Consider the following 6163-nt stretch of genomic DNA (forward strand, 5'->3'; position numbering starts at 1 on the left):
ACTCTATTTATACTAATGTGCAGAACCACTGGAGTGTGGAAACAGACAGTTACCATAATCCAAATGAAAAAGCAACAGCAGAAATGCTTTTTCATTTTAAGAACGTGGCTGCATTATTTGACTCATAAAAAAAATGGTTAATAAATAATCCAAACTGCATTTTCATTTTCTTATTCATGACTGCTCATTCTTGTACTTAATTCAAATGAAGGAAAACACATTTGAGATTTAATTTTCAAAACATGCACCAGCAAAGAGTTACCAAAATTCAATATGAAATGTAAAATTCAAAAATGAAAAAGCAATAGCAGAATGCTTTTTCATTTTAAGAACGAAGCTGCATTATTTGACTCATAATTAAAATCATTAATAAATATTGCTATATGCATTTTCATTTTCTTATTCGTGTCGCACCTTTTATGACACAATCAAAAAGAAAACTGAGAGCATTGCTTTTTCATTTTCGTGGTCCTGCCCTGCACAAGAGTTACCACAACTCGAAAACGAAATCGCAATCTCAAAGTTTGATTGTGTCATAAAAGGTGCGACACGAATAAGAAAATGAAAATGCATATAGGAATATTTATTAATGATTTTAATTATGAGTCAAATAATGCAGCTTCATTCTTAAAATGAAAAAGCATTTCTGTTATTATATTCTTATTTTAATTTGGATTATGGTAACTGCTTCTCTATAAAACAAATACATCCATAAATATATACAATGTGAGAATTGTTTCTTGCAAGAGCTGTACTTCAACCCATGACCATCGATAAAAGTGTACACATCTAATCGTAAACAATCTGCTGCAACCTGAATTTCCACTTCTGTGTCTATAAACCAGTCACAGCTTGACTGATGGCTCTGAAGAAGCAGTTTCCATCAGCCTCTACATTCTCATTTGTACACGGCGAACCTAATGGGCCATTGCAATCAGAAATTGGAAAACTCGCACGGTCCAAATGAATCTTCAAGTTTTTGCAAAGGTCTAAACAAACATCAACATCAAGGGGAGAGAAGTTACACTCTTCATTGGTCACAGCACTGACAAACTCTACGTCAGAATTATCCATGTCAAAGTGAGGAGTTTTGCTCTTCTGAAGTGACTCACTGTTGCCAGCTGGTGCTGGAATTTTAAACCGTGACCGGTTTCGCCTTGATGAAAAGAACCATGCAGAACCTTGGCTAATCTAATACCAGTGCCATGATCTGCCACTGCATCTTCACTAGTACTAACTGATGATGGATCACAAATCACATGTGCGAGGCGTAGAACGAGCGGAGCAGTCAGAGGCAACAGAAGAAGAAAGAAAAGCCTCCTTAGCTTAGTTGATCTTCTGTGTTGCCTCCTGGACGGTGCTGGCCTCCTCTGGCTTGGTGCTGGCAACCACGGGAGCCACAGGAACCACGGGCACAGCTCTGGTCATCTGTGGCGTCGCCTCCACCTGATTAAAATAAGAAAGATGTGATTTTATGCCAATAAACATAGAAAGGAAAACACTAGGCTTTACACGATCACGATTTTTGTGCCAATCACCGATCAGTGAGTTTAAAAAATCAGATCACGTTAGGGGCAATAAATACTTGTTTCTGTACACCCCTTGCCTTCTCAGGAGCGCCGTCTAAAGTTGTTTGCTTTAGCATCGGTTTCACAGTTTGCTTTTCTTTTTCTTTCTCCGCGTGTTTCTTGAACTCAACATGCTCCTCCGTGTGTATCTTTTCCAAGTGCCTGATTAAATTTGTGGTGTTGAAATGTTTTGCCAAAATTCCCCCGCTAGGTACTGTAGCGTTGCATATATTGCAGATAGCTTGTGCTATGTCTGTTTCTCTCACTTTGAAAAACTTCCACACCCCCGACACGTTTGTTTGTGTCACCCATGGATGTTGCTGTCGTGAAGATTCAAAGAAACTTTATTGTCCGTCACATAGCGACAGTACTCAAAACAGGAAGAGGCACGAAGACGAAAATGAAGGTTTTTGAATCATGAATCATTAGCTCTCGGATACAAACAAATAAACATGTCGATGCTGTGAAACTACTTTGGAGGAAATGAGACAGATTAAAAAAGTTTCAACACGACCATGACGTCATTGATCGGTGATTCATGACATGACGCCCGATCATGAACGTTTCTAAAAATGCCAAATATCGGCCGATCCGATACAGCCGATAAGATCGGTGTAAAGCCTAGAAAACACACACAGGTGATGAAGTGGAAATGAATAAGTACAAACCTGCTGCACTGCTGTGACATTGCTGGAGGCAGACTCAGTCATGTGGACAGTTGAACGTGTTGCCCACACCTGCAAATACAAGGACACAAAGTAACGTTTAAAGAACTGCATTTATTGTCCTATCACAAAGATGCACACAATGAAATACACATATCCCAAATACCAACATGTCACTGGTTTGTTTTGGTTTTTGAGGCAACGCGTGCTGATCGACGTCTCAGGCTGGACATCTGGAAGAACATAAAGAAATGAATTCATAAACAAAGTAACACACTAATTAAACTGTACATGTACTGTACATATGTGATCTTGTGTTGATAATAGGGGTGGGGCGATACGGCTAACCCACGATTCGATACTGTGACGATATTTGGCCCACGATAATGACATCACGACACACGATATCTTCGATATCTTCGAAATTTTGCAGACGATATTGTCATAACCCGGCTCAAGAGTTATGACAATAACGGAAGGGACACTGCGGATTGCGATTAATCAAAAGGTTTATTATAACAAAATAGATAATTGTAAGCAAAATAATGAAATATATGGTGTGTGTTTGTCAGTATTCATCAGTAATGTAAGTGTGGATGAGTGAATAATAGGATGTGGGGTGTTGTCAGGTGCAAAACAGAACAAAAGAAGCTGAGAGTCGGCCAGACGCCCATGGCTGCTGGATGGAGAATGTGGAAGAGACCGAGCGGCACACGCAGTCGGCCTTTTATCCTGCAGGGGGCATCGGCACAGGTGTCCTAATCGGAAGATGCCACTCCCACATCCACCGCTTTCCACCATTTCTAGAACGCAAGTAATGTTGTCTTGTTACAATATTCACCGTCATCATTATTGAATATTGATTCAGATTCCCTGACACTCAGTTACACAAAAAAAACAAAAACAGTATGGGGACAGCATATAGTGTTGTGTTCCTATCACCACTGATAACATGTTTGTTCCAACAGACTCCCACCCACCCTCAAGTTACAACTACCAGGGGAGTGTATCACTACCTATGCCTAGTACACAGCTCTACTCCCCAATAAAATCTTTCCATTCTGCCATGGTCTTTTTTGTATGAGGCTGTGGTGTCTCACTCATGGATAGTGTCCTGTAGCACTTCTGTCTGAATGACAGAGAGAAGGGTTGCCACACACTTTTGGATATGTGAGGTGCAGGGCATAGTAGTAACCCATCAGATGAAGCAGACCGTCACTCAAGTCTTCCTTGGCAAGCGTGGTGGCGGGAGTGGCTCCAAGACAGATGAGACAGCGGGTCCCATCAAACAGCAACACAGTGGTGCAGAAAGACCTCTTCTGCGAGTACATTGTGGGAGCTTCTGTTGGCTAAAGAAAAAGAAGAAGGAAACGCCACATCCATGCATGGAACTATGAAGTGTTGAATGTGAGAAAATGCGAACAAACTTTCACCTGAATGACATGAAGCAGTGCCTCACTGGCATGTCCCAGCTTCTTCGGTGGTGGACTTGGTGAAGGAAAGAGTGTGGGGAGTGCCCTGAGCAGCGCGATGGAATATTCCACTGGAATAGAACAAATCAACTTTGAGTTCAAAGTTAGTCTTCCTAAAAATGAGTCTTATTAGGTTTGTGTTGATCACAAAAAAAATCTTATTTTTTCAGCATGAAGAGTATTACCATTCTGCATCTATTCATTCAGCGCAACATAAACCATCCTATGTCCAAGGAAACAGCTACACAGTCAATTAGAGACACAGCAAAATGACTCACCTACATCCAGCATTATGCGTGGCTTCATCACTTCATTTTTTTTCCAAACACCATAAAATTACACATCGGTGCAGAAGTCTTCCCATCTCTTTTTTTAGTTCATCAATGAATTTTCTGTTGCCCTTATCCAGAATGCGCCGCAGCTCATTCATCGCCTATAATGCAAGTCAATGTTAAAATCTGCAAAAATGCTTGCTTTTCATCATAAACCAAAACAAGTTAATCACTTACACGATAAAGATCCTTGACACATGGATATGCATCCAGGATCTTTGTTGGCCTTGTCCTGTTCTTTAAGAACATCACTATCAATGAAGGATCTTCTTGCTTGAAACTGCAGGTCAAGAATTTGGGAGACAGCATCTTGGTTGGGTTTTGGTTTCTTGTACAGCTCCTGCAGGGTCTGATAATGTCTGGCCTGTGCTGTCAGACCATCTTTGGCTGATGAAATGGAGGAGACAAATCAGTAAATCAGTCAAATGGATGAAATTGTTTGGAGCATCAAAATATATCAAATGACAATTCAAATGTAAAAATGCCTGTGATATATCATGATATCCAAAACTATCATAACATTGCCTGGCTTTCATACATTATCATTATTATTAAAATGGACATGTTTCTACTTACGTGAAGTGTGGCCATTATCAGAACTGCGCCCTGGTGTGTGACACAAAATAATTGTTGATCCACCAATTGAGTCTGCATCATGATCTTCTTCTTGGTCACTTGCTGAGAAGTCAATGCGATGCCTTTTCTTCTTGTGGCCCCTCTCTGGCGAATCTCTTGTGAAGATTCTTGTAAGTGCTCGCCTGTGGTAAATAAAATTTCACTCCCCCCCCATGCTCCTCACTTTGTACATATATATATGACTTGAATACAGAACTGTCCATTTGTGATGTTTTGCACTTGGAGTCAAGAGCATATAGGTTTATTTAAATAAAGATGGAAAGTAAACATGCACAGATAAAAAAAAAGTATCAGCCAAAAATAACCACACGCTTCAAAATCTAAGTGCGCAAAATAATATAATCACTTACATGTTTCATTGTTTTGTCTTAATCCTTCAGCATGGGATAATACTCCACTAGTCTTTTAGCCATTGCAGTGACTTCATGCTCAGAAGGGTACCAGACCCCCTCTCCTTGCTGACTGGCTCTCAAGATAGAAATCATGCTGGTGACAGTGTTTCTCACCAGCCTGCGTCTCAGCTCTTTGAACATGACACATTTCCCCTCACTGGCAGTGCGGGCCATCTGGAAGTAGTGCTTACGAGCTTGCTCCAACTCACTGTCTGTATAGAGGGTGGGCAAACTTTTTTAGCAACAGGCCACATGACAGACCTGCATCGAGTCGGCGGGCCACGGAAGGGGGGGTTGTAGGTAGGTACAGAATTCATACTTCAGTGCCTTGGAGCGAATAGCTTCGCCACTCAACTGGCCAAGAGACATGTGGCCTGTCCTTCTCCAATGCAAGCGGGTGGGAAAAGCACAGGAGTTGGTGTCTGCTCTTTTCTTAGAAGACAGCCTGCAATGTGATGTTGTAAAGGAAGCAATTTTTCCTGCTTATGAGCTTGTTCCTGAGCCCTACCGGCAAAAATTTAGGAACCATAGAAAATCTAGTGGTCAAACCTTTGTCGAGTTTGCATGGGAGAAAAGCAACCTCTTTGATAAATGGTGTGCAGCTAATGATGTCAAAAATGACTTTGAGTCACTCCGTGAGCTCGTTCTTTTAGAAGATTTTAAAGACTCTTTGCCAGAGAAGGTGGTAATGTTCTTGAATGAACAGAAAGTGTCGTCATTGTCCAAGGCTGCTGTCCTCGCAGATGAGTTTGTGTTGACCCACAAAAATGTCATCTCATCTTCCCCCCCGATCGGACAGGCCTTCTGCTTCTCGTCCCACAAGAGCCGAGTCTAGCCACCTCCCCCTTGAAAAGGCTAGAGGGAAGGGACTTCTGGTTTGGCCATAAAGCGGTAGACTGCGCGACACCAGGGCTCTCGACCGTCTAGGGTAAAAACTCCCCGAAAACTTGAATAACTATTGTCAGATATCATATTAACTACAAAGTGATCAGGGGAACGTTGGAATGGGAAGGAAAACTCCATTCAACCAAAACAGAAACACGGTAACAGACAATATGGCCGAACTACCAGCTTGCTCTGAAACAGAGGGAGATGGCG

The sequence above is a fragment of the Nelusetta ayraudi genome, unplaced genomic scaffold (assembly GCF_046127955.1).
Source record: "Nelusetta ayraudi isolate G7.1 ecotype Tasmania unplaced genomic scaffold, CSIRO-AGI_Nayr_v1 ptg000037l, whole genome shotgun sequence".
Classification (NCBI taxonomy): Eukaryota; Metazoa; Chordata; class Actinopteri; order Tetraodontiformes; family Monacanthidae; genus Nelusetta; species Nelusetta ayraudi.